Genomic DNA, 12,378 nt, shown 5'->3' on the forward strand with positions numbered 1-12,378 from the left:
CAAAATAAAATAAAAAAATAAAATGTTGTCTTGTCATTACAGGGTAGTGTGTGTAGATTGAGAAGGGGGAAAAAACAATTCAATCAATTTTAGAATCAAGGCTGTAACCTAACAAAATGTGGAGAAAGTCAGTCTGAATACTACGGACAAACCAAAATATTGTAAAAAATATATATATATATATATATATATATATATATATATATATATATATATATATATATATATATATATATTTAAACATTTGATTACAGAAGGAAGAATGCCAAAGGGAAGTTTATATTTTATAAACTTCATTAACTTAAAATAAAATACAAAAAGGATATATAAAACAAACAAAAAAAAATCCCATTTATTTTATACTGCTAAGGCTTTTTACACTTGTCTTATTGTCATAGCACTTTGAATTACCACACCGCAGTGCTTACATACTTCACCAAAAAGTATAAATACTAGTAAGAAAATCCATTGTACAGTACAAATTTCACTCAATCTACAAAATAAGTTAGTGTCAGACAAATATTGCAGTTATTTACAGAGTTAACATAAATGTAGTAGGTAGTTTTGAGTGGAAATAAATGGCATAAGGTGCAGTGGATTAAAGCAATTAATTAGTACTTTCAAGTATTTTTACTTAAGTCGTTTTTTTGGGTATCTGTACTTTACTATTTATATTTTTGACTACTTTTACTTCACTACATTGCTAAAGAAAATAATGTACTTTTTACTCCATACATTTTCCTTGACACCCAAAAGTACTCGTTACATTTTGATTTCTTAGGCAAATAGTGAAATTCACGCACTTATCAACCGAACATCCCTACTGCCTCTGATCTGTGGGACTCACTAAACACACATGCTTCATTTGTAAATTATGTCTGAATGTTGGAGTGTGCCCTTGGCTTTCCGTAAAATAAAAAATGGTGCCATCTGGTTCGCTTAATATAAGGAATTTGATACTTAAGTATATTTTAAACCAAATACTTTTACTCTGGTAGAATTTTACTGGGTGACTTACTTGAGTCATTTTCTATTGTCTTTACTTTTACTCAAGAATGATAGTTGGGTACTGTTTCCACCACTGATAAGGCGAGATGAGCGAGTTGTTTTCTTCCATTTGGTGCATCATGAACGCGACCATGAAGAACAGTAGATAGGAGGGGAACTGGGGCACATTCTTTAAAGCAGCAGTCGTCAGACCAGCGGGCGAGGACTGACGTGGAAGGGGGAACCATACCAAGCCAGGGGGGTAGCAAGGCACCTGTTAAAAACAGCCAGCATAGACCTTTGGAAAGACTGACAAAGTGGAGAAGGAAGGAGTGTAGGCCAGGCTCAGGTCTGAGACAAGACCATGAGCAGTAATTCAAGGGTTGGGTGTGTGTGTCTGTGTGTGTGTTAGTCCACGTCGCTCATGTCACTGACAGGTTCGTCCTGAACGATGCTAAGATGGTTCATGGCACGTTTGAAGGCAGTCTGAACAGCCTTACGGATACTGGATGTTCTGCCCTCCATCATCTTGATCTTGTCGATCCCCAGAGGGACCATCTTAGACTTAGGAAGCCATTGCCTGAGAAGAGAGAATAAGGAAATCAAATTCAGCTACATTTCTTCTGATACAAATCTGCAAAAATGTAGAACTTATAATAGAAATTTGAGCTCTTTGTGTTGTTGTCTGTTGGTTGTGTATGAAAATTCACAGCACGTATTGAAATAACACTTAACATTGCAAATGAAGATTGTAAAATGGTGTATCCATGTATGTTGCTATCAACAACAACAAAAAAATCCCTTTCTTAACATTTAGTATTGGAGAACAGAGAAGATGTCTCACCAGCTGCGTTTGTTGTCGAAGAATAGGACGAGGAAGAGTTTTTCTTCGTTCTTGAACTGCATCCGTTCTCCGACCCGGAGGACGTCGAGGGGAGGCATGGGGATAGACACCCCGTTGTGCTGGCATCCCACCCGGGGCATGTGGGGGTCAACGATCTAACGTGGTGGAAGAGGTGTACCATGTTTACTAGGGAGTGGTGCCTGGAGTGTTATGGCACAGTATACTTGAATACACACACACACACATGCTCAAACACACACAGCTGGTGCTTGTGTTGAAAAGAGGTGCGTCCACTTAGTCCTCTTAAACTAAGGTCAAATCAGATCTGTTTATTTGACAATGGCACCATCTAGAGGACTTAGAAGATATGGACCTAGGATTTATTCTACCATGAAAGGCAAAGACAAAACTTGTAGGATGTTACACCTTTCAAACAGATAGTGTGTGAACAACACTCACTCAAGATTTGATGAAGGGGGTAGCAAGCAGGGCCTTAAATTAACACCCACCAAATGCGGGTAGATTTTGATATTGGCGCATACAAATTTCTAATTCACCAGCCACATTGGTCAAAGTCAAGTATTGGCACGTGCGAGTAGTGATTTATAGAAAAATAAATGGGGCTGTAGCTGTTTAAAGTACTTATTCCTTTTGGTTTCATATTTGGCAATGCACAAATAAATAGGAATCGTAACGTTATAGCTATCTCACCTCGCGAAGCAACACTGCCTGGCTGGAGGGCTGTGTGCACTGCGAGTGAAGAGCTGAAAGGTTTGTATTAGAAGCAATGGGAACAGGCATAAAAGTTGGTCTAACTACTACAGTGAGACTTTATCTTCTTGTTTCTTGTACACTTACATTGTTTTTCAATGTGAGTTTGCTTCCACTGTGGAAGAGGAAGAGTCGTTGTCAGCCTCTACTAGTCAGATTCTCACAGGCACACTAGAATCAATTCCTCAACTCCTTGCCTGTCAATTCCCGGTGTCGACTCACATTTCTGGGTGTCAGGCATCAACTCGTCGACTCCTAAGATTCAGTATTTTTGCAAGGGAGGAAACTAGTTGCTGTGGCTACCTCTGAGAACAAAAACTAATCTATCACAGCAAAGAAAGAGCGAGCTAACGAGGGAGGGAGCGAGAGAGAATGGGCACAGTCAGGCATGTCGGCCACCAGGCAGAGTCTGAACCGTGCATTGGTAATCAAAAGATGTACAGGCTATCGCAATCAGTGATGACCCGTCATTCTGGCATTAATACAGGTCCCATATCAGTTTGCAAACAATGAAAAAATCTATATGTAAAATTGAGTTAATAAGGCCGCATACAAGCGGACTCTTGTTTGCTTTCTTGAGTAATGCAGCTCCAAAATGCGGGTGTGTCAGCCTAGCTCAGTGCTTTCTGTGGTGGTGGGGTAGCCAGCAGAAAATACGGAGCATAGAGGTTGGTAATGTTATCTAGTTGCACCGTGATTGGCTCAGTGTACTGTCACAAAATCTACAGGGAGTGCTCAAATTCAAGCCCCTTGCGTGTTGCCGTAGAGTTACATTAGAAGTGCCCATCCAAGAAGGATCAAGGTCATTGGCCACACCACCTTCCTGTTCAAGTGAGCACAGCACACCAAAGTGAGTCCAAAATGTATTGTATGCTGCTGCATAAATAATGTAATATGTCAGGGAGATATGTATACTGTAGCTAAGAAAGTAATACTATGTGTATGTTGTGTAGTAAGCTGTTAGTAGCCCAGGTGCCTCACTAATAATTTGGTCCCTTTTCCCCTTTTAGCCTACTGTTCTGACTTGGTGGTGCACATAGCTTATAGCCTGTTTAACAAAATGTCATAATCAAATATTGTAAGAGCTTTCATTGTCTGCTTATATGCTCCCTTTATTTATCTGACTTGGTGTACAGGGAGAACACCTTAAGAACGGCCCATGTTCTGAATTCTGTTGCTGTACATTTCAAAAGTGCTGAACAAAGTTATATTGACTAAGTCCATCCTACCTCGCTCATTAATTGCCTCTTACCTGCTCGTCGTCCCCTGATGCAATAGTTTATACATCTCAATTGTCAGCTTAATGTAGGCCCAAACAGTGTGTGGGCACCATTTGTCACCATTATAGTCCAATTAATGTATTGTTTAGTGTTGTGTTGTGGCATGCATCTAAAAAAAAATGTTTTGAGTTTACCCCACCAAGATTTACATCCTAAAATGGCCACTGATCGCAATGCGGTGTCCTGCAATGTCTCCGCAAATTCACTAGTAGGGGCTATAAAAGGAGGAGACTGAGCTATTCTACACAAAAACAGACCAAAGACTAAAACACACACTTGTGTTTTTCCTAGCAAAGAGAAAGACCAGGCGAGCCAGCAAGGGAGAGAGAGGATCGAGTCAGGCAGACAAACGTGCACATAGGCTATATCTTGGTAATCTGTATCTCGCAATGTCTTGTCTTTCAAAGCCTCGCAAATTCACCAAAAGTACATTAAAGTATATAATAGGCTATCAATGGCTAAGCTATTATTCATGGTGGCAGTGAATTGAAGTTAAACATCACCAAATGCTTATTTAATGAAACCCTGGCTGGCTGTTGATATCCTAAGTCAGGGCTCTCCAATCCTGTTCCTGGAGAGCTGCCTTCCTGTAGGTTTTCACACCAATCCCAGTTTTAAACTAACCTGAATCAGCTTATCAACCAGCTAATTATTGAATCAGATGCAATAGATTAGGGTTGGAGTGAACACCTACAGGACAGTACCTCGCCAGGAACACAGTTGGAGAACTCTGTCCTAGGCAATCGATCGCAAAGCAGGGCATCCCCACTAAACTTGGAAATGGCAAGTTAACTTTCTCATCCATAAATGCAAATACGGTTCAGCAGCTTAAATCATCAGGATGGGGGGCATTGTTATTAGAAAGGACGCCAACCATGGATCGCTGAAATAATGATTATGATCAGACTTAATCAATTTAAATATTATGGGGACACCTACAGTGCCTTCAGAAAGTATTCATACCCATTGACTTATTCCACATTGTTGTGTTACAGCCTGAATTCAAAATGGATTAAATAGATTTCTCCTCACCCATCAACACTCCATAATGACAAAGCCAAAACATGTTTTTAGAAATGTTTGCAAATGTATTGAAAATTAAATACATAAAATCACATTTACATAATTATTCACACCCCTGAGTCAACACTTTGTAGAAGCACCTTTGACATTGATTACAGCGGAGTCTCTGGGTAAGTATCAAAATAACTTTCCACTCCTGGATTGTACAACATTTGTCCATTAAGCTCTGTCAAATTGGTTGTTGATCATTGGTAGACAACCAATTTCAGGCCTTTCCATAGATTTCAAGTAGATTTAATCAAAACTGTAACTCACTGTCTTCTTGGTAAGGAGCTCCAGTGTAAAATTGGTCTTTTGTTTTAGGTTATTGTCCGGCTGAAAGGTGAGTTCATCTCCCAGTGTCTGGTGGAAAGCAGACTGAAAAAGGTTTTCCTGTGCTTAGCTCCATCCAATTTATTTTTTATCCTGAAAAACTCTCCAGTTCTTAATGAATACAGGCATAGCCATAACATGATGCAGCAACCACCATGCTTGAAAATATGTAAAGTGGTACTCAGTCAATAGTTGTATTGGATTTGCCCCAAACATAACACTTTGTACTCAGGACAAAAAGTGAATTGCGTTGCCACATTTTTTGCAGTATTACTTCAGTGCCTTGTTGTAAACAGGATGCATGTTTTGGAATATTATTCTGTACAGGCTTCCTTGTTTCCACTCTGTCAATTAGGTCAATATTGTGGAGAAACTACAACCACCATTTTCTCCTAACACAGCCATTAACTCTAACTGTTTTAAAGTTTACTTCCTCTCCGGAAAATGAGTTAGGAAGGATGCCTCTGTCTTTGTAGTGACTGTGTGTATTGATACCCTATCCAAAATGTAATGAATAATTTCACTAAGCACAAAGGGGTATTCAATGTCAGGTTTTTTTATTTATACTCATCTACTAATAAGTGCCCTTCTTTGCAAGGCATTGGAAAACCTCCCTGGTCTTTGTGGTTGAATCTGTGTTTAGAATGCACTGCACGACCTTAAAGATAATTGTATGTGTGGCCTAAAGTGATTAGGTAGTCATTAAAAAAAAATTTAAACACACCATGCAACTTTTGTGACTTGTTCAGCAATTTTTTACTCCTGAACCTTTTTAGGCTTGCAATAACAATGGGGTTGAATACTTATTGACTTAAGACATATTAATACAAATGAAAAGCTGATATGTAATAAAAAATAAAAATACAAAAAATACAAAAATTCAATTTTTATATTATGGGCCAGTGAACAACAAATCACAATTTAAATCCAGGCTGTAACACAACGTGAAAAAAGTCAAGGAGTGTGAATACTTTCTGAAGGTACTGCATACATTTGGCAGCCAAGCATGAGTTATCAGTGTAGCCTATTATAGTCTAGACATGACTATGAAATAACTTCACGCCTAGAATAAAAACCTCCAGGCTTCCATCAAGAGTGAACTCAATTTGAGGGGGAAAAAAATAATTACATGGGGCAGTTTGGAGTAATCCTGTGTGAATCGTCTTCTGGAATAACACACATGCTTAGATAATAATGACATAACCAACGTCTCTAGTAAATACCTGTCCGAATAGCGTTATAACATGGCAAAGAATGGGCTTATCAGCGTAGAACGTGCAGCATCATCACATGGGATCATCAAGGCTGCGTGCAGCAGAAATATCACCAAAATATTGTAGTTCCTACACATCACCTATATAAAAAAATATATATATATTTAAAATGGGACTTTTATAGGCTAAGTTAATGAACAAATGGGCATCATCATGTTCATATCAGTCCTCTAGAACGCAAATGTAGTCTTCCTAGTAGGACGCAGCAATAATGAGGTGCGTACGTGTGTGTTTGTCTGTTTCAGCTCCTTTTGGGAGTTGAGCAAGAGTCGACTCTTGACTAACCACAGCAGGCGGGAGTCGACTTCAAAAATCCTGGAGTCATGCACCACTAAAGGCATCTGCATGTTTCCCAGCCAGAACAGCTTGTGCATATATTATGACGACATTGTGACATTTTTGTTCATCTTTGAGGCAAGCTGAAGTTGGTAGCCGAAGTCTAGTTTTTCAAGCAAATGTCTTTTAAGGGAGTATGCGAGCACACTCGTTCGGTTCGCCTAGCTGAGCATGCTGATGCCTAACGACACGTGACAACTTGAGTGGCCCCATTACCACGGTAAACTTAAAAGGGGCAGCTGAACATTTGTCTCATCTGTGATATTTTGATGAGAAGACTCAGGTCACAAAATATTAAATTGAGCAATACAACACATTACTTCTTATTAGTAATACACATTCCTTGACTTAGAAACACAACTAAGCATACTCGTCCATTTTGATTTGTGTTTGTTGTAAGGCAAAAAAATTATATTTTGGCTCCTAAAAAATCTGAGTGGCAGGTAAACAAAAAGTTAGTCCCTGGTAGCAAGCACTGAGAAGAGAGAATGAGACAGTCAGGTGTCATACATACGCTCACTGTCACTCACCAAGGCAGGATAGGAAGGGTATCCGCTACATTTTGCCCAAACTAGCTTTAGAGGTTCCAGAACAACTGTTGCAGCACTAGCAGGCATCCAAATATTGTTATTGCCAACTTCTATGGATGCAGGAATAACAACAATCAAGTTAGGAGGGGTTCACTGTAAATATAGCAAAACACTTCCAGAGGCATGCTAAGTTACAGCCTCAACACATACAGGTTAAATACATCACAACTCACTGAAAAATGTAATATTACAAAAGTACAATTTGGAATGTAAATCATAAATATAATGGCTTTAATTTATGTTTCTCTTGCTTGCATCGTAGTATACTACTGAGAAGAAAAAAAAACTCTATCCTAAAGCTAGAGCCAAGAGTTGGGGCACATTTTGAGGTACTGTGCTTTTACTGGTATTTCCAGCATTGTCCACTAATGTTGCTGCAGGTAGGAAATCCTTGGAAATGTTATGTAATTGACACAAGCCGTCTCCAATCAATCAAACAATGTCTGGATGTGCATGTGTGTTTGGCAGAAGGGATTACTTAAGCCAGGGGAGGAGTAGCTCTGCGAATCATAAATCACACAAAACCTATTATTTTGCAGAGAATACTATTTGTAGATCAGTGATTCTACATCTCACTTTGCTCAATCTGATCCTCTCCAACAGACTTGGAAGTAGTAGCTAAAAATAGATAAATTAGGGGCCGTAAAAGGGAGAGTCAATTAAACCAACCATGGAAGTATATTGTAGAAAATTTGGGGGGTAGCCCACACTGGGATTCGAACCTGGATCCAGCGACTGTCAATGGCTTCCCATGGCTTAGGCGATCCGCCCACCTAACACACACGCACAACAAGACATTGACTGAGTGGAGACAGTTTGTGTCAATTACAGTGCCTTGCGAAAGTATTCGGCCCCCTTGAACTTTGCGACCTTTTGCCACATTTCAGGCTTCAAACATAAAGATATAAAACTGTATTTTTTTGTGAAGAATCAACAACAAGTGGGACACAATCATGAAGTGGAACGACATTTATTGGATATTTCAAACTTTTAACAAATCAAAAACTGAAAAATTGGGCGTGCAAAATTATTCAGCCCCCTTAAGTTAATACTTTGTAGCGCCACCTTGTAAGTCGCTTGGGGTATGTGTCTATCAGTTTTGCACATCGAGAGACTGACATTTTTTCCCATTCCTCCTTGCAAAACAGCTCGAGCTCAGTGAGGTTGGATGGAGAGCATTTGTGAACAGCAGTTTTCAGTTCTTTCCACAGATTCTCGATTGGATTCAGGTCTGGACTTTGACTTGGCCATTCTAACACCTGGATATGTTTATTTTTGAACCATTCCATTGTAGATTTTGCTTTATGTTTTGGATCATTGTCTTGTTGGAAGATAAATCTCCGTCCCAGTCTCAGGTCTTTTGCAGACTCCATCAGGTTTTCTTCCAGAATGGTCCTGTATTTGGCTCCATCCATCTTCCCATCAATTTTAACCATCTTCCCTGTCCCTGCTGAAGAAAAGCAGGCCCAAACCATGATGCTGCCACCACCATGTTTGACAGTGGGGATGGTGTGTTCAGGGTGATGAGCTGTGTTGCTTTTACGCCAAACATAATGTTTTGCATTGTTGCCAAAAAGTTCAATTTTGGTTTCATCTGACCAGAGCACCTTCTTCCACATGTTTGGTGTGTCTCCCAGGTGGCTTGTGGCAAACTTTAAACGACACTTTTTATGGATATCTTTAAGAAATGGCTTTCTTCTTGCCACTCTTCCATAAAGGCCAGATTTGTGCAATATACGACTGATTGTTGTCCTATGGACAGAGTCTCCCACCTCAGCTGTAGATCTCTGCAGTTCATCGAGTGATCTTGGGCCTTTTGGCTGCATCTCTGATCAGTCTTCTCCTTGTATGAGCTGAAAGTTTAGAGGGACGGCCAGGTCTTGGTAGATTTGCAGTGGTCTGATACTCCTTCCATTTCAATATTATCGCTTGCACAGTGCTCCTTGGGATGTTTAAAGCTTGGGAAATCTTTTTGTATCCAAATCCGGCTTTAAACTTCTTCACAACAGTATCTCGGACCTGCCTGGTGTGTTCCTTGTTCTTCATGATGCTCTCTGCGCTTTTAACGGACCTCTGAGACTATCACAGTGCAGGTGCATTTATACGGAGACTTGATTACACACAGGTGGATTGTATTTATCATCATTAGTCATTTAGGTCAACATTGGATCATTCAGAGATCCTCACTGAACTTCTGGAGAGAGTTTGCTGCACTGAAAGTAAAGGGGCTGAATAATTTTGCACGCTAATTTTTCAGTTTTTGATTTGTTAAAGTTTGAAATATCCAATAAATGTCATTCCACTTCATGATTGTGTCCCACTTGTTGTTGATTCTTCACAAAAAAATACAGTTTTATATCTTTATGTTTGAAGCCTGAAATGTGGCAAAAGGTCGCAAAGTTCAAGGGGGCCGAATACTTTCGCAAGGCACTGTACCTACCTGGTGCTGCCCAGCAGACTACCACTAGTTAAGATGCTGGACTCAGAGGCACACCGTCTCCTGGTTTCTAGAGGCCTGCTGGCAGTTAGCTCCCTCTCTTCATCAATAACCTCCTCCATCACAAAACCATTAGACAGGCCTGAGGCGAGTAACACAGAGCAGTACAGTAGAGTCCGTATACTACACATAAACCAACTACAGCATAGACCTACAACATTTGAACCTTTATTCATAAAGCATCTCAGTAGGGGTGCTGATCTAGGATCTGTTTAGTCTTTTAAATTATAATTAATAAGATTACATAGACAAGGGGAACCTGATCTCTTAATTCACAAGTCTGAAGATAATGTTCTACTTCTTATTCATGCTCTATTTAAGAGTCCCTTTAAGATAAGTAATTTATTTTCTGACAAGTGAGAAGAACCCTATTTACCTGTGTCAATGTGTTTGACAGGGGACTCCCCGTCTCCACACCCTTCGCTGACCCCCACGCTGGAACTGTGGCTCCTCTTCCTGGTCCTGGGGTGGAGGAGGGTCTCCACCCTGGGGATCATCACCGACAGGAAAGTCTTGGTGCCCAGCTGAGGGCACCCTGTCTGGGCCTCACCTCCTCCTCTCCCCCCCCTGGTTCTTCCCAGGGCTAGAGGTCATGGATTTTCTGAAGAGTACGGCAGTGCGGCGGTTGACAGTCGTACCCGAGGGTTGGGCCAGGGTGGAGGTGGCCACCATACTCACGCCCCCCTCTAAGAGAAGCAGTGGGTTCTGGGACTCAGCGTGGCCATTGAGAAGGGTCTTGGTAGTGGTTGAGAATGTGTTGTTGGGTTTCTTCCGGTCAAATTTGACCTGTCCATGGGTCTTGCTGTCCGGAGTGGGGTTGGGGTGGATGGGTTTAAGGGTAGGGGGTTCTGAGTTACTCTCGAAGTGCAGGAAAGGAGGACGGGAGTCAGAGGGTTCCAATTTGGGAGGTAATGATTTGTCCCCTGTTGAAGAATATGAGAGAATACAGTGAGAAAACACAGAAAGCATAACATTATATAGATCACAATGTAATATGAAGAGTGGGAATTGCACATCTTGAATAAAAACACCAGAACCATTCCTAAAGCACATCATCCTTATCCTTGCAGAATTAGAAGGCAATCTAATAGTTAGAGTCAGTGTAGGTTTACTGTGAATCAATTCAGGCTCCTAGCATATCAACTCCACTGTACCAATACCATGTTAAAGAGAACTACGTCATAGCAGGTTAGCATGGCTAAGCACACTACATGGTATGATGGTGTGACTAACTAGGAGTTAGTGGTTACGGTTAATTCCTGATCTAGCTATAGTTTATATCTAGTTTCGGCCAATAAAATAAAGAACTGAGAAGCACATGACATCCTGACACCAGGTCACTGGCGATATCTGAGTGCTTGGCCAAAGCCAGGTACCCCCTCTCCTGACGCTGAAACCCTCATACATGCATTCATCTCCTCCAGTCTTGACTAATGCAACTCGGCACTCTCCAGCATCAACTCAATGTCCTTCCATAAGCTCCAAATGGTTAAAAACTCAGCAGCTTGCCTTCTCACCAACACTAAGCCCCGGCAGCACATCACTAATGTTCTCCATGAACTCTACTGGCTGCCAACTAATTAATTACAAGATCCTCTTCCTGACCTACAAAGCCATTCCCCACCCTGCTTTACCTCTTAAACTTTCTTCTCCTCTACCAAACCACACACGCAATCCATTCTGCCACAGAAGGCCACCTTGACATCCCAGGTCAAAACTACAGAGCATCGGAAAGAACGCCTTCTCCAGGGTTGCTCCTAGGCTCTGGAACTCTCCCGAGCCATCCGTGACTGAGTTCATCACCATCTTTCAGTCCCTCCTAAAGCCCCACCTCTTCGACAGGGCCTACCCCCCTCCTGTATGGGCAAATATTTACAGTACAAGTCAAAAGTTTGGACACACTAACTCATTCAAGGGTTTTTCTTTAGTTTGACTATTTTCTACATTGTAGAATAATAGTTGAAGACATCCAAACTATGAAATAACACATATGGAATAATTTAGTCAAGAAAAGTGTTGAACAAATCAAGTAGCCACCCTTTGTGCAAAGCTGTCATCAAGGCAATCTTGGCATTCTCTCAACCAGCTTCATGAGGTAGTCACCTGGAATGCATTTCAATTAATAGGTATGTCTTGTTAAAAGTGAATTTGTGAAATGTCTTTCTTTCTTAATGCGTTTGAGCCAATCAGTTGTGTTGTGACAAGGTGGGGGGTATACAGAAGATAGCCCTATTTGACAAAAGACCAAGTCCATATTATGGCAAGAACAGCTCAAATAAGAAAAGAGAAACGAGAAATGACAGTCCATCATTTCTTTAAGACATGAAGGTCAGTCAATGCAGAAAATGTCAAGAACTTTGAAAGATCTTCAAGTGCAGCCGTAAAAACCCATCAAGCACTATGA

The 12,378-nt window shown here is 40.7% G+C and overlaps 1 pseudogene across 1 annotated transcript in view; it reads right to left on the reverse strand.

Annotated features, from left to right (window-relative positions):
- Positions 1–333: 333 nt before the first annotated feature.
- The window catches only part of LOC110501068 (bromodomain-containing protein 1-like), a 26,367-nt pseudogene continuing 14,322 nt past the window's right edge, over positions 334–12,378 (reverse strand). The window contains exons 9-13 of the transcript XR_016490433.1: positions 10,351–10,897; positions 9,918–10,056; positions 7,418–7,565; positions 1,832–1,986; positions 334–1,567 (exon numbers count right to left, since the gene is read on the reverse strand). The product of XR_016490433.1 is annotated as a bromodomain-containing protein 1-like (transcript). The remainder of the gene's footprint in view (positions 1,568–1,831; positions 1,987–7,417; positions 7,566–9,917; positions 10,057–10,350; positions 10,898–12,378) is intronic.

This window comes from Oncorhynchus mykiss, chromosome 21 (genome assembly GCF_057628025.1).
Source record: "Oncorhynchus mykiss isolate SJ-2025 chromosome 21, ASM5762802v1, whole genome shotgun sequence".
NCBI classification, from domain to species: domain Eukaryota; kingdom Metazoa; phylum Chordata; class Actinopteri; order Salmoniformes; family Salmonidae; genus Oncorhynchus; species Oncorhynchus mykiss.